Source organism: Ovis aries, chromosome 2 (assembly GCF_016772045.2).
Source record: "Ovis aries strain OAR_USU_Benz2616 breed Rambouillet chromosome 2, ARS-UI_Ramb_v3.0, whole genome shotgun sequence".
In the NCBI taxonomy this organism is placed as follows: Eukaryota; Metazoa; Chordata; class Mammalia; order Artiodactyla; family Bovidae; genus Ovis; species Ovis aries.
The window spans coordinates 151512389-151529865 of NC_056055.1; the positions used below are offsets into that span (position 1 = coordinate 151512389).

Genomic DNA, 17477 nt, shown 5'->3' on the forward strand with positions numbered 1-17477 from the left:
GGGCTTCAAAATCACTGCAGACGGTGACTGCAGCCATGAAATTAAAAGACACTTACTCCTTGGAAGAAAAGCTATGACAAATCTAGATAGCATGTTAAAAAGTAGAGACATTACTTTGCCAACAAAGGTTTGTCTAGTCAAAGCTATGGTTTTTCCAGTAGTCACGTGAGCATTGGACCATAAAGAAGCACCAAAGATCTGATGCTTTTGAACTGTGGTGTTGAAGAAGACTCTTCAGAGTTCCTTGGACTGCAAGGAGATGAAACTAGTGAATCCTAAAGGAAGTCAATCCTGAATATTCATTGGAAGGACTGATGCTGAAGCTGAAGCTCTAATACTTTGGCCACCTGATGTGAAGAACTGACTCATTGGAAAACACCGTGATGCTGGGAAAGATTGAAGGCAGGAGGAGAAGGGGATGACAGAGGATGAGATATTTGGATGGCGTCACCAACTCAATGGACATGAGTTTGAGCAAGCTCCAGGAGATGATGAAGGACAGGGAAACGGCATGCTGCAGTCCATGGATTAGACACTACAGAGTTGGGCACTACTGGGCAACTGAACAACGACAATAGCAGTCCTCAAATGGATCTTAGCTGAGCAAGCATGATCAACAGAGGAAGGCTAAGAAATCTGTGGACAAAGCATAATGTGTAGAGTCATTTTAATGTGAAATTGAATAAGTAAAATTGTGCCCTCAGCAGACGGAGCACCAGCTGGGCAGGGATGGCTCAGCTGGGAGCTTTCTAAAGGTCTTGGACTGTGATTTATCTCCTGAGTTGCACAAGTCCTGCTTCAGATCTGTGGTCCTTTCCAAATCACAGGCAATTGGAGAGTGCTTTTTGCACAGTAGTTTGGGCTATTTTTACTTGTTGTTTACAACTTGGATTTTTTACTTTAGAAATCTTTGCTCATTAAAAAAAGCTACTGGATTTCTACAATACCAAGTTGATTTGTCTGTTGCAGTTACTTGTTTAGGACTTAAAATGAAATATCAGCAAGTATGTGTTTGTTTGAGAGCTGGCAGTATTCAGAAACCCTTCATAATACAATTTTAATAGAAAATGAGCATTACTACCTCCCCTTTGTGCCTGTCATTATTTTCCTGCATATGTATGTATCAGTGAAATGATCATGGATGCTATAATTCCAAATAGAAGAGATAGATTGAGTGGTATTTTCAAAATTAAGTTATCTCGTATACTGTTCCCCAGAAACACAGACTTCTTTCCTGTTCCACAGATACTTGAAAGTTTCTTTGGGCACTGGGTTGTTTTGAAACTGCATTGCCTTTCTCCCATTCAGCATTTACACTAATACCTAGAGTTAGATGATTTGCTGTTCCTTTTTTGCAGCAAAGAGAGGCTGTGTCCTCCAACACCCTACACCATATTCCAGAGTAAATACTGTGTAAACTGGAGCAACCACGCTGTATGGTATTGATGTCTTTTGCTAGGGAGTTTTACTAAGCACTTTTAGGTAATGAAATACCTTTCAGGCATAAACTTTAGGAAGATTTTATAAAGCTGCAGGGCTAGGTAGGCAGAAATTTAGCAGCTATAATGGAAGTATAAAGCCATGAATAGGGAGAAAGGTAATGGCAACTTTCATAAAATACTACCACTGTAGTGGATACAACTTGATGTTTATCTTTGTTTGAGACTACTCCTGCAAAAAATATATATACAGAGCTATCAGGTGATATTAAAGTAATTATTTATTGAAAGAAGCATATTTGCAATCTGGGTTGTTTTCTTACTTTATATATTTTAATGTGAGTTTTATAGAGTCATATAACTTTAGAGCCCCTGCAAATATCAGAAAGCATCTAGTCCAGCTCCCTTGTATTAACTAGGGTTCTAGTTTGTAAACAACAGAAATCACTCTCAGGTAATGAGATACTTTCCAGGCAGAAAAAACTTTTAGAAAGTTTTGTATAAAGGAAGACTTTATAAAGCTGCAGGCTAGGTAGGCAGAATTCAACTAGAAAGTCAAATTTTGCAGTAAAATGATTTTGTTGAGAGGTATTTGGGTAGTTTATGGAATCATCTACAGAACCAGCTCAGAAAATGGCTGGAAATAACAGAGACTGTGAAGATCAGAGTCAGGACAGTTACACAACTCCCTGTACAGAATCACCCCAGTGAGTCTAACCGCTGACTGTTAGATGCCACTGCTTGCACTTCCTCCTCTGCTGACTCTGGACTCCGGACATCACTGTTGGCAACATGACTCAAATTCCTGGCAGACTACCATTGCCCATGGCCTTAACAGAGTCTCCATAGGCCTTGCTTCTTAGCATCACTGACTTCTAAGTGAAGCTTGTGATGGGCTGAACTCAGGCCAGATGCTCATGGTCTAACTGCAAAGGAGGCTGGGAAAGCAAGTATCTGGCATCAGCTGATAGTGGGCATTTCTTCAAAAGAGGAAGAGGGCACAGAAGCTGAGAAAAAATGAAAAAGACTGTCTCTTACAATCCATAACTTTAATTGGCAAAATCAACATGTACCCTTTTTTCTATACTTAAACTATCCAAAACTTGCCTTCTGCCTAACACTGTGTAATTTTACTTTTTAGAGACCAAATCATGCCTACCTCATTCCTGAAGTGAATCAATTCAAAGTCTCATCTATTATAACATCCATCCCTAAATTTAATATCTTATAGGTAATATGTTTTTGCCATATCATTCTCAAGTCTGTCATGATTCATCTGAATATTTTATGGTCAGTGAAGTAAACTTTAAAGTTGACTACCAATAAACACCCTCATGTAAAAATGTAAGAAAAAGAGAGATGAAAGAAGCAGAAAATTAGTTTAAGTAAATAAGTATGCCACACATATATTTATACATGTTATATAGATAGATATGTATGTATTTGCATGTATATGGTAAATCAAGGATGAGTGCCTTCCTTACGTAAATGGTTAAGATCACACCTCCAATTTATGACTTTTCTTCTCTATTATGCGTTACATGTGGCCTTTGCTTTTAGCCAGCTTCTTGGTTGTGTGAGATCCTTTACCTAGTGGGTCCACCTCTTCTGGCTTGTATAGGGTGACTTTTATCACTGGCCATGTGATACTAGAAGATGTCCTGGGAATTCCCTCTACTTCTCCCTGTCACTATTAAATAATAGCAGTCCTATTTCCTTTTGATAGATCAGTTGTTCCAGCCAGCACTGTAACCTCCTTTTCTACCTATTTGCTTAGTGTTAAGATAACCCGCCAAAGGCAAATACTTACATTAGCTCCTTGTTGCTACAGTTCAGTTGCTAAGTTGTGTCTGACTCTTTGTGACCCCATGAACTGCAGCATGCCAGGCTCCCTGTCCTTCACCATCTCCCTGAGCTTGCTCAAACTCATGTCCATTCAGTGATACCATCCAACCATCTCATCCTCTGTTGCCCCCTTCTCCTGCCCTCAATCTTTCCCAGCATCAGAGTCTTTTCCAATGAGTTGGCTCTTCGCATCAGGTGGCCAAAGTATTGGAGCTTCAGCATCAATCCTTCTAATGAGTATTCATGGTCGATTTCTTTAGGATTGACTGACTGTATCTCCTTGCTGTCTAAGTGACTCTCAAGAGTCTTCTCCAGCACCACAGTTCGAAACTTCTCAAGCACCACAGCCTCTTTGTGGTCCAGTTCAATGTAACTATTTTTGTCATCCTGGTAGAAGTATTAGAGGTTAACATGAGCAGAGTCTTGAATCTCAGGGATAGGAAACAAATTTTGTAAATGGGTCTTTAAGGTTTGTAGTGAAAAGCAGTGGTCCACCTCTGTTCATATACTGACTGTATTGAGAAACAGCACCATATATTGGTCACTATTTCACAGCAAAGTCACCTACTGTAAAATAGCACCCAGCCTCACAAAATATTCATTCCCAGCTCACGATGTATCTGAGTCTTCAACAGGCCATTTGTCTTGTAAGGATGGCAGCATATGGGCTGCAGCCTGTTGCCTTACATCTTACAGAGTGAAGGGAGTTCCTTAGGATGAAGCAATATCCTGTGGGATGTTGAGTGCACAGATGGTACAAACGTGGTATATAAGGAGAGAAAATCCAAATTCTTTTTCTGCCTTTCCCATGAAAGAATGGGTGTGATATAATGTTGTAACAGCTAACACTGACTAGTTCCCCTGGTGTGTTTTATATATATATATATATATATATATATATATATATATATATATATATGAGTTATAAGAGTATACATATTCTCATATAGGTCTTGGATAGGTCCACACTGAGGTGTCGAGTTATAAGAGTGTGTGTGTATATATATATAAAGAGTTCAGACTGACAATAGCCAGGTCAGCCTTGATAAGGGCAAATCAATGCAGTTGAGTAACATGTAGTTCCTGTTCTCATCATGGGGAGCATTTTATCATGAGCCCATTGAGCAAATATCAGGCTTCTGGAGAAGACTGGCACACACACAGCACATCATCTCTTTTCACCTAATTCTTTTAAATCACCTCCATAAGTTATTTTTATCCTTTGGACTAACTCCATCAGGTTCACCCATATAATCTCTCTGAATCTTCCTGTCACAAATCTAATAATATTCCTTCCATGTCCCTAACCAGCTGGCCCAACTATGAACTACTTTCCACAGAGTGTTATTAATTCATCATTTATTCACTGACTCAAAAAATATTTATTGAGTCTCTAATATGTGGCAGTCACTAGTCCTTTAGCTCAGGTAAAGTGAACAATGAGATGTTCCTCCTGAAATTATGCTCAGTGGAAATGCCCTTTCTTTACCACCTCTTAGGACACCTCAGTGCAGACCTATTCGCCGAAGCAGTCCACTTGAGAAAACAAGACCCACTTGTTTTCTCCCTCATCAGCTCATCATTGAGAATGCCCCGTGGGCCATAGTTGTGGATTGAGGGAGGCATATCAGTTGAAAGGAGAGTGAGCCATCTCTTTGGGCAAATTACTTATGTCTTCAGATCATGCTTAAGCCTAGTGCACTTCTTTTTATTAATCTGTGCTGTTAGCTACTTCCAGCTTTATGGCCAGGTGGCTTAGATAACACTCAGCTTATTATGAGTAGCTAGAGTCTCATTGTCATCTGGTGTCTTAAAGTCAAAAGTCCAACTGATACCTACAGAACAGAAAAATAATACCTGGTTGTTGAGAGGAATACATAAGCTAAAACACAGAAGCCCTTATAATAGTGCCTATTACACTGTACCTGCCTGACAGATGATAGTTGAATAATTACCAGGGTCCAATAGTAAGCCAAGAGCTATTTCTTAAAAGAAAAAGCATAACTTGCAAAGAAACCATGAGTGCGTCACTGAATCCTGAGGGTTTCTGTGATACAAAAACCAATACGTTTTTTGGCAGGCTCTGTAGAACAGTCTGGTCATCCAGAATATACCAGTGCACCACTGAAGCCACAGTGTCATAGGGCCAAGTGGCATTGCCCTCTGCCCTGTGGCTTAGACCAGGTGGACACTTTTCTCTTGCTCTGGCCACAGTTCAAAACTGCTAGCTTTTCAGGTCAATCTCTAAATTGACTGGAGAGGCATTCCTAAATGCTGATTTTACTGCCTTTAAAATCCAAAGAGTATCACCAGGCATGGTGATTTCTTTCTTTCTTTTTTTTTAAATGGGACAGAATACAATGTGCCTTTCACTTTGAACAAGGAGTAAGAAGGTCTATATTGAAATTACTACCTTACTACTTCCTGTGTCTGTGAACTTAGGCAAGTTGCTTACCTCTCTGAACACTCCCACATGGTTCTTCACAGAATTAAAGAAAATGACATCTATAAAATGACATTCATACTGAAATACACACTTGGTAATGTTAGTTCCTCTCCATACTTTTCTCCTCATGTGTAATGTTTAGCCAGCTGTCTCCTGTCTTTGTCACGTGGATATCTCACTGGCACTTCAAATTCTCCCTGGCCCAGATGGAACTACTAGTCACCCCTTCCACCTGTTCTTCTTCCAATATTTCCTTTTCATAAATGACTCACCCTGCTTACCCCCCCCCTGCCCAATCAGAAGCCCAGGTGACTCCCTCCTCTCTCACTGCCCCCCTGCCCGCTCCCCCAGCCAAGGGCTTAGTAAATCTCATGAATTCACATTTTCAATATTGACCCCTATAGCAAATGAAACAACTGACAAAGGATTAATTTCCACAATATACAAGCAGCTCACACATATAAATACCAGAAAAACAAACAACTCAATCAAAAAGTGGGAAAAAGACCTAAACAGACATTTCTCCAAAGAAGATATACAGATGGCTAACAAACTCATGAAAAGATGCTCTACACCACTCATTATTAGATAAATGCAAATCAAAATTACAATGAGATATTACCTCACACCGGTAAGAACGGCAATCATCATCTGAGCCACCAGGGAAGTCCATCAAAAAGTCTACAAACAATAAATACTGGAGAGGGTGTGGAGAAAAGGGAACCCTCTTGCACTGTTGGTGGGAATGCAAATTGATACAGCCACTATGGAAGGCGGTATGGAGATTCCTTAAAAAACTAGGAATAAAACCACCGTATGACCCAGCAATCCCACTGCTATGCATATACCCTGAGTAAGCCAAAACTGAAAAAGACACATATACCCCAATGTCCATTGCAGAGACCCAAACTCTCAAAAGGAATAATATTAATGAATTTGTGATCATGTTTACAGAGCATCACTGTGCCCTGTATCTGTAAAATATCAACACCAGTTTAATATACTTGTTAAATTTTTAACTTTTCCAGCGAGCTGTTAATATTATGAGAGTGAGATCTTTGTCTGTCTTTACCACCATGCTCTCATATATTACATATTGGGGAAACTCAGTCACAATAAATATTCTTTAAGTATAAGAATGAATATAGCTAAAGTTAACTACTACTAGACAAATGGTAGAGTGTTGATTTGTTGTAGGTGAATGAGCCACACTTATCCTTGTTGTTAAACTAGAGAAACGAGGAATTGTTTCTCTTTTTTCCTTATATTTGTCTTTTTCTTTTAACAAAGAAAAGAATGCCATCTCAAAATCATCAAGCCTAAGTATTAAAAGTCATGTCTTAAAAGTAATATCATTCAATGACTTTAACTTTTAGATTTATTCTATTCCCTCTCCACTATGTGATCATATATCCTAGGCATGTATGTACCTCCTGATACTAAACTTGCTATCTTTCAGGGCAGTCCATTTCACCTTTGGATAGATACTGGATTTTTTTTTTCTTTTCCTCTTTTTATTGCTTTATTGTCATTAGTATGCCCAGATCTGTCCCGCTATCTTCTATACATTAATCCTCCTTCCGTTGCTTGAAACCATGCGGAACAAGTCTGAAGCTTCTTTCCCTTGACAACCATTTTAAACATTAAGGATAGCTATGCATTTCTCTCCCTACATATCCATCCTCATCCCTATAAGTCCTCTTTCTTTGTAAGTTGTTTTTGGAAGGGGTATGCTTTCATCTCATTTGTCCTTTATAGTAGAGGAAGACTCCAAGGAGATCCTCACTGGCCAGAGGAGCACCCCAACATGGTCAGTGAACCGCATATCATTGTTCAGGGTTGCTATGAAGTATTATCAAAGTATATAAATTATTGTAAATAAAGGTTATTACTTAGGAAGTTACCTGTATCTGTGTCTAATATTCATTTGTTTAAATAAGACACATGGTACCTAGAAGCAAAATAATTGGAATGCACAGAGATATTAACATGACATGGATCTGTCAAGGCAATGGCCCTAGAGTGCAAAGACAGTGGGGTGGCTTCACTTGCAGAGGGATTGAGGGAAACACGTCTCTCTAGTTCCAGGTGGATCCTGGGCTGACAGATCAAGGTTCTATGTACGATCACCTACCTCATGACTTCTCCCCAAAACACTGATTACAAGCTTGAAGTGAGCCTTCCTATTTAGAGCTGTTCATGGCTTCTTTAATCTTGAAGCTCTGGGAGGAGACTTCTACGGTCTGCTTAGTGACACAGCTGGGAATTTCCTGGCCCTCCAGTGATTAGGACTCCACACTTGTACTGCATGGGGCCCTGGTTTGATCCCTAGCTGGAGAATTAAGATCCTGCAAGCTGCGGTGAAAAAGTAAAGTGAAAGTGTTACTCACTTAGGCATGTCCGACTCTTTTCAACCCCATGGACTGTAGCCCAACAGGCTGCTCTGTCCATGGAATTTTCCAGGCAAAAACACTGGAGCCATTCCCTTCCCCAGGGCATCTTTCCAACCCAGGGATTGAACCTGGGTCTCCTGCTGCACACAGATTCTTTACTGTCTAAGCCAACAGGAAAGTCTGCAAGCTGCAGGGCATGACCAAAAAATAAGAGAGAGAGAAAGCTGCTTTGACCTGTCATACCATCTTGTTTTCTTCATCAAAGCCAAATGGAGCAGCTAAAAGGCAGCCAACACGAAGGTACAATTGTAAGTTTCCCCTTTTTTTCTCTGGGTTTAGCCATATCTAGCCCTCTGTTTTTGCATTGCTTACAAGCTAAGAGTGTTTTTAACAGCTTTAAGCAGTTAAAAAGAAGAAGAAATTGTGTTTTGTGGAAACTATATGAAACTTAAACTTCTGTATCCATGAGCAAAATTTCACTGAAACTCAGCCATGCCCATTCATTTGCCTATGGCTGCTTTGTGCACCATAGTGACACCCGCTGTGTAACTCACGCGGAAACCCTATGGCTCCTGTGGCAACGACAGGTGATGCTTTGATGACTGTATGGCCCACAGACCTAAATCATTCATCTGGCCCTTTATGGAAGAAACTTGCTAACCCCAGGTCTAATGGCATGGTGAAAGGGAGAGGAATTAACGCTGTTGCTTCAAAAAGCAAGATATTCTTATGTACTTGGGCTCAAGCCTCAAATAGTGTATAAATAAATCTAACTGGGATGAGGAAAACAAAGAAAACTTGCTTTTCCAACCTAACACACCACTGTCTTCTTACATTGCATTCATTTCTGTCTGTTCCCTTTCACGGTAAAGTATTTGGAGCTCTAAGTATGGTCTGATTCTCCTGACAAAGCAGAGCAGAATTAAAAGCTTCTTTCCCAAGATAAACACATTAATTAATTTTGCCCAAGGTGGCAAAGTATTTGTGCATGCATATGTAAATCACTTTTTAAAATCCATATTGGACTAATAATCCTCTCTTTTTTCTCCACCTATTTCTTTACCTGTTAACTTCAATAAAATTTCAAGTTTAAAGAACAGTTGCAAAAATGGTACAAAAATTTTTACCTAGATTAATGGATTTTTAGTATTGTACCCTATTTGTTTTATTTGTAATCTTGCTTTCTCTCTCTCAACACACACAAACACAAACACACACACACACAAACACTGTGTTTTGCCATACTATTTGAAAGAAAGTTGTAGATATAATGAAACATCACCATTAAATACTTTGACATGAAGTAGCTAAGAAAATGAACAATAATTCCATAACATCATCTAGTATCCAGTCCATATTCAAATTTCCCTGTCATAAGAATTTTTATAGCCTCTGCAGCTAAGATAATAAAACCACATGAAGAAAAAAATTGTTTCAAGTGATTTTTGAAAATAATGCACTGTACATCCTTATTTGAGTGTATTCTAAGTGAAAAAATGCTAGAAAGAAATCCTAAACTTCATTCAGTAGGTTTGATATTCAGTGGTAACATTGGTATTATGAGCCTGAAATATTTTACATTTGTGGTAGGATAAAACATACAAATGAATATTTTAATGTTAACAGGATTAGTACTTCAGTTCAGTTCAGTTCAGTCGCTCAGTCGTGTCCGACTCTGCGATCCCATGAATCGCAGCACGCCAGGCCTCCCTGTCCATCACCAACCCCCGGAGTTCACCCAAACTCACATCCATTGAGTCGGTGATGCCATCCAGCCATCTCATCCTCTGTCGTCCCCTTTTCCTCCTGCCCCCAATCCCTCCCAGCATCAGAGTCTTTTCCAATAAGTCAACTCTTTGCATGAGGTGGCCAACGTACTGGAGTTTCAGCTTTAGCATTAGTCCTTCCAATGAACACCCAGGGCTGATCTCCTTTAGAATGGACTGGTTGGATCTCCTTGCAGTCCAAGGGACTCTCAAGAGTCTTCTCCAACACCACAGTTCAAAGCATCAATTCTTCGGCGCTCAGCTTTCTTCATAGTCCAACACTTGCATCCATACATGACCACTGGAAAAACCATATCTTGACTAGACCTTTGTTGGCAAAGTAATGTCTATGCTTTTGAATATGCTGTCTAGGTTGATCATAACTTTTCTTCCAAAGAGTAAGTGTCTTTTAATTTCATGGCAGCAATCAGCATCTGCATTGATTTTGGAGCCCCCCAAAATAAAGTCTGATACTGTTTCCACTGTTTGCCCATCTATTTCCCATGAAGTGATGGGACCAGTTGCCATAATCTTAGTTTTCTGAATATTGAGCTTTAAGCCAACTTTTTCACACTTTCACTTTCATCAAGAGGCTTTTTAGTTCCTCTTCACTTTCTGCCATAAGGGTGGTGTCATCTGCATATCTGAGGTTATTGATATTTCTCCTGACAATCTTGATTCCAGCTTGTGCTTCTTCCAGCCCAGCGTTTCTCATGATGTACTGTGCATATAAATTAAATAACCAGGGTGACAATATACAGCCTTAACGTACTACTTTTCCTGTTTGGAACTAGTCTGTTGTTCCATGTCCAGTTCTAACTGTTGCTTCCTGACCTGTATAGAGGTTTCTCGAGAGGCAGGCCATGTGGTCCGTGTTTCCATCTCTTTCAGAATTTTCCGCAGTTTATTGTGATCCACACAGTCAAAGGCTTTGGCATAGTCAATAAAGCAGAAGTAGATGTTTTTCTGGAATTCTCTTGCTTTTTCAATGACCCAGGGATGTTGGCAATTTGATCTCTGGTTCCTCTGCCTTTTCTAAAACCAGCTTGAACATCTGGAATTTCATGGTTCATGTATTGTTGAAGCCTGGCTTGGAGAATTTTGAGCATGACTTTACTACCGTGTGAGATGAGTGCAATTGTGCAGTAGTTTGAGCATTCTTTGGCATTGCCTTTCTTTGGGATTGGAATGAAAACTGACCTTTTCCAGTCCTGTGGCCACTGCTGAGTTTTCCAAATTTGCTGGCACATTGAGTGCAGCATTTTCACAGCATCATCTTTCAGGATTTGAAATAGCTCAACTGGAATTCCATCACCTCCACTAGCTTTATTCATAGTGATGCTTTCTAAGGCCCACTTGACTTCACATTCCAGGATGTCTGGCTCTAGGTGAGTGATCACACCATTGTGGTCATCTGGGTCGTGAAGATCTTTTTGTACAGTTCTTCTGTGTATTCTTGCCACCTCTTCTTAATATCTTCTGCTTCTGTTATGTCCATACCATTTCTGTCCTTTACCGAGCCCTTCTTTACATAAAATGTTCCCTTGGTATCTCTAATTCTCTTAAAGAGATCTCTAGTCTTTCCCATTCTGTTGTTTTCCTCTATTTCTTTGCACTGATCATGGAGGAATGCTTTCTTCTCTCTCCTTGCTATTCTTTGGAAATCTGCATTCAAATGCTTATATCTTTTCTTTTTTGCTTTTCGCTTTTCTTCTTTACACAGCTATTTGTGAAGCCTCCTTAGACAGCCATTTTGCTTTTTTGCATCTCTTTTCCGTGGGGGATGGTCTTGATCCCTGTCTCCTGTACAATCTCATGAACCTCAGTCCATAGTTCATCAGGCATTCTATCTATCAGATCTAGGCCCTTAAATCTATTTCTCGCTTCCACTGTATAATGATAAGGGATTTGATTTAGGTCATACCTGAATGGTCTAGTGGTTTTCCCTACTTTCTTCAATTTAAGTCTGAATTTGGCAATAAGGAGTTCATGATCTGAGCCACAGTCAGGTCCTGGTCTTGTTTTTTCTAACTATTTGTAGCTTCTCCATCTTTGGCTGCAAAGAATATAATCAATCTGATTTCGGTGTTGACCATCTGGTGATGTCCATGTGTAGAGTCTTCTCTTGTGTTATTGGGAGAGGGTGTTTGGTATGACCAGTGTGTCCTCTTGGCAAAACTCTATTAGCCTTTGCCCTGCTTCATTCCTCATTCCAAGGCCAAATTTGCCTGTTACCCTAGGTGTTTCTTGACTTCCTACTTTTGCATTCCAGTCCCCTATAAAGAAAAGGACATCTTTTTTGGGTGTTAGTTCTAAAAGGTCTTCTAGGTCTTCATAGAACCATTCAACTTCAGCTTCTTCACTGTTACTGGTTGGGGCATAGGCTTGGATTACTGTGCTATTGAATGGTTTGCCTTGGAAATGAGCAGAAATCATTCTGTCATTTTGAGATTGTATCCAAGTAATGCATTCTGAACTCTTTCGTTGACCATGATGGCTACTCCATTTCTTCTAAGGGATTCCTGTGCACAGTAGTAGATATAATGGTCATCTGAGTTAAGTCCACCCATTCCAGTCCATTTTAGTTTGCTGATTCCTGGAATGTCAACATTCACTCTTGCCATCTCCTGTCTGACCACTTCCAATTTGCCTTGATTCATGGACCTGACGTTCCAGGTTCCTATGCAATATTGCTCTTTACAGCATCGGACCTGCTTCTATCACCCGTCACATCCACAACTGGGTATTGTTTTTGCTTTTGCTCATCCCTTCATTCTTTCTGGAGTTATTTCTCCACTGATCTCCAGTAGCATATTGGGCACCTACTGACCCGGGTAGTTCCTCTTTCAGTATCCTATCATTTTGCCTTTTCATACTGTTCATGAGGTTTTCAAGGCAAGAATACTGAAGTGGTTTGCCATTCTCTTCTCCAGAGGACCACATTCTGTCTTTAAATATTTGGTGCCCCTCCCTTTTGTCATCCCACTAGACCTGGGATCAGTAAGCTTTTTCTATAAAAGGCCAGATAATAAAACTCTTTCAGGCCCAGAGATCATACACTCTAAGTACTAAATCATACAGTCCAGTATCTAAATCAGTTTAGATATTGATTTCTAAATACCATTTTTCACTCAAAGGAACAGAGCTAATTGGGAAAAAAATACTGCTGATTTAAATTTCTAAGATGAACTTTGTTTTATTGTATCACCTGATAGATGTTGAAGAAATGATAGATTTGGAAAATGACCCTTTTCAACCCCTAATGAAATAACTATTTCAGGCAAAGATCATCAACAGATAATAAAACATTTGGAGGGAAGATATTTGAGTAATAGAATATTTATACAGAGCCAAAATGTCACTCCATGAATTACTTACTAAATGGAAACAGGAAAAAAAAATGTACCTTTTCAATGGGGAGATCTAGCTATCACCAGCTTCATCAAGGCTACTAATGTCACATCACTAATAGTTGGGTAGCATGACATTGTGCCTCCTGAGATGTTGAATAGGAAATATATCACTTTTATGCCAAAGGTATTTTACCTCAATCCACCAATTTTCTTGTCTAAGAATTGACAAATATTTTTTAGAAAGAGACAGAGTGTAATTTTTTAAGTCTTTGTGGACTACATGGTCTCCATCACGACTACTCTACCCTGTCCTTATGGGAGAAAGCAGCCACAACAATATATAAACAAATGGATGTGACTCTGTGCCAATAAAACTTTATTTACAAAAATAAGCAAGGGTTTCAATGTAGCTTGTAAGTTGTAGTTTGTTGACCCCTGTTTGAGACCTAACTTACAGGAAATTCAGGAGAAAGAGGAATAAAAGGCGATTACTAGATATCAAGAGGAAATAACCAGGCACATCCAAAATGGGAGATATTCTACAAAACAACTTCTTTAAATGCTTCAAAAAGTCAGTGTCCTGGGGGAAAAAGTGATGGGACTGTTCAGACTAAAATAAACTAATTAAGACATAAAAATCAGTCTCAATGTGTGAACCTAGATAAAGGCCATCTTTTCAAAACATGGTGCCACTAAACCCTGTCTTCTCATCCCTGTCTTGAGCAGATGAGTTTTTGGAACAATATGCAGAATCTTTCAAATATCTTCTTTCCTCCATCAGAATGATTTGTAATCATTACCAAAATGACTAGTTTGAGAGTGTCTCAACTCTCTTAGCCTCATGACATAAAATCAATACAATTTTTCTCTGAACTTTTCATTAAAATCATTAAGAGAGAAAGCTTATAAAGAGAGGGAAAGAGAGAAAAAAATGTCTATGCCTTAATCACCAATTTTTGCCATCAGTCATCAGCTGGAAGTTTATACGATTTGACCCTTTTATTCCAAAATAAAAGATTTGTTTGTTCTGAAGAAAAACTTAAGCAGATAACAATATTTTTCACTAATGATTGTAATAAATGATCCCCTATTCACCTGTGATTTTCCTTTAAGACAGAAGGAACTTGGAGTTTAAAATCTTGATTTATTTCAGAAAATGTCACCCAGCAGCACCTAAGATCTGTTAGAAAGAACTATTTAAAATAAGATATAAACCAAAACTGTCATTATCAACATATGTGTTTATTGAAGCCATTTACAAGAAAGTCATTTTCTAAGCTTAAAGTATCATATACTTTAGAGCAAACTAATAAAATCAAGTTAGATCTCCTATAGACCAAGATATTTTTTTCTTAAATCCATACTTTGCTGCCATGACTCTCTTCTATTGTTCTCATAAAGTCTACAAACAACTTATAAAGAGCATACTTCTTTATATTCAACTAATCTTGACTAGTCTGGTGGCCCCTGCCTCTATTTTCCCACTCTGGTTTTGATTTCCTCCCTTAAGAAGTCACCTTCGTGAGGACAAAGCAGTTTCAAAACCAAGGTTTGTTTGATTTCCCTCATCATGATGAAAGTTTCTCCTGCTTTTGTTCCTTGAAGGAGGAGATGTTCTTAAACTTTACAGTGACTCTTAACTCCCCTTAACAAAGGCCAAAAGTGTGTGCTGCCAGTAACATACAAAATCAAACAAGATAAATTGAAACTCAGCAGAAAACCATTTCTGCTTCTTCTATTCTGCAAACCACGTTTATAGGATGATAATTCTAAATGATTCTTTACAACCTATTGAAGAGATCCTGACGCCACTATATGTATTTGCTTGAAGATATCAGACAAAAAAATCCAATGAAATCCAAAGTACCACTAGTTGTTGTGTAGTCCTTAAGTCATGTCCAGCTCTTTGTGACTCCATGGGCTGCAGCGTGCCAGGCTTCCCTGTCCTTCGCTAGCTCACTGAATGTGCTCAAACTCATGTTCATTGAGTCAGTGATGCTATCTAACTGCTAACAAAGAATACAAAAGCATGAATTGGCATGTGTATAATATCATTATAAATTTGCATTTGGGGGACTGCATGATTTCTAGTGTGTTTCAAAAAATGATAAATATAATGGCCATGAAGTTGGGCCGTGTTTGTGAGGGTCAGAGTTAATGCATGGAGCCTCTAGTACATGAACACAGTGGTGATATTGTTTTAAAGCCATTGATCTACTTATTTTTTACATAATTATTATTGAATGCCTACTGTCTTGACGTAGAGTAGTAAACAAGACAGTCCTTATTTTCAAGGACCTGGCAGTCTAATGGGAAATTAAAATATTCTTCAGCGGGGCCCACCACCTAAACCAGGTAGAGGGTGGCAGGGGGAAGCCAGGAAGTCTTTGTGGTGGAAGGAAACATCTTTAAAATATGGGAAATGTCAACTGCCAAATTTCTATGGCAATTTTAAGGAACTGAAAAAAATCTAAAGTAGTTGAACCATAAAGTATGCAGTGGGTTGAGGAAAGTTTATGGTGAGAGAAGATAACAGGATAAGCAGAGGCCAAATAATGGATACTTAAATCTTTGGGATTAAATACTGTTTTAATTACTTAATTATTGTTAATCACATTAAACAATTAGTGAATACATTTAGTGGTTATACTCTTTTTCTAAAAGGATTGTAATGCATTCACAGAGATTCAACAAATTTCAGTATACCAGAAAAGTGAAAGTGAAAGTGAAGTCGCTCAGTCGTGTCCGACTCTTTGTGACCCCAAGGACTGTAGCCTATCAGGCTCCTCCGTCCATGGGATTTTCCAGGCAAGAGTGCTGGAATGGATTGCCATTTCCTTCTCCAGCAGATCTTCCTGACCCAAGGATCGAACCCGCATTGCAGGCAGACAATTTACCGTCTGAACCACCAGGGCAGCCAGTATACCAGAAAAGTGGTCATAAAAACTAGGGAAGTAATTACCCTAAGAGGTTGAACATATAAACACATAAGTGAGTTCAAAATGGAATTAGACACACATATGGACTTAGTGGATTATTAGGGAAAGTTGTTTATCTGAGCCCCCTCACATGACTTCCCACAAAAGGACCTCATTGACACAATCAAAAACTGAGTTTCAGATATAAAGTTTCTTTGGTCTGATTTGGTATTACCTGTCTTAGGTATTTATATCCTTACCCCTTAATTATACATGCCTATCTCTTCGGGTTAGCCTTAGTAAATATGACCTTCAATGGGGCTTAGAACTTTGAAGAATATTTTGAAAGCTAAAGTCCATATCTACCTGTGGGGAAAATCCAGACATCCCATCTTCCATTGAGTGCTCGTATGGGTGACTTTTTCGTAATAAGACACTCTACCTTTAATTTAAGCTTCTGTGGGATCATTGATTAAAATGGCTGATTAAGAAACAACTTTAGGAGAAAAAATCCTTAAGATAATTTTCTCTTATTGAATTCTTGTAAAGTTCTCTCAATAAAGTGCTGTAAGTTGAATACTTCTTGACTTATTCTGAGTGGAAACAGAGAACAATGATTCCTCTGTATAAAATTTCCAATCAGTCTCCAAGATCGCTTTCAGTTTCCCATTAGCCTTATCATTGCCATATAAGGAGTCTTTCTTTAGATTTTCCTGAGTCAGTTTCCTGATCCTTTAATAACATTTGCTGACCTCCTACTGAATTCCCTCTTAAGAATTAAAATATTGATTCTAAGACACTTAATGGTCTCCCTTTCTAGTGTTTTAGTAGATACAGAGCTGGGCTTAAATTGTAGTTATTTTAAGTTAAAATTAGCCTATCGGAAGTAGCTGTACAGCTATTTTATAGTACACACAGATATGCATAAACATAGAACACAAATACTGATGCACACACACGTGCAGTGCAGGGCCCAAGATACAATGTCAGTAAAAGGGCAGGGATTTTGAGCAGAGAACATTTAGATATACAATTTCTACAAAGGAATTTCTGATTTTGTCTTACAGAGGAACGCCAATAAATAAAGTAAAAACTCAGACTGAACACTGTTCAGGTGAGTTATCCGATACAGGTTCTGCTTCCAAAGGCTTTGACTTGGGAGATGCGAGACCACATTGAAAGGAAAGCAGACTGAAGGGAATTGACAAATTGAGAAAGTTCACCTAACTGTACTGTTCTTTGTGGCTTTCCATCTTAATACTAAGTGGGTTCACAGGGATCATATACTGACAAATATTTAAAAACTGGCTGGAGGTG

General features: G+C 38.9%; 1 protein-coding gene across 7 annotated transcripts in view; it reads left to right on the plus strand.

Annotated features, from left to right (window-relative positions):
- Positions 1-17477, plus strand: part of CCDC148 (coiled-coil domain containing 148) — a 340275-nt gene that overhangs the window by 255884 nt on the left and 66914 nt on the right. The window contains exon 14 of one of the 7 annotated variants that reach the window (XR_009599333.1): positions 17228-17274. The exons of the other annotated variants lie outside the window; for them this stretch is intronic. The gene's annotated coding sequence lies outside the window, so the exon portion shown is untranslated. The remainder of the gene's footprint in view (positions 1-17227; positions 17275-17477) is intronic. 7 annotated transcript variants of the gene reach the window in all.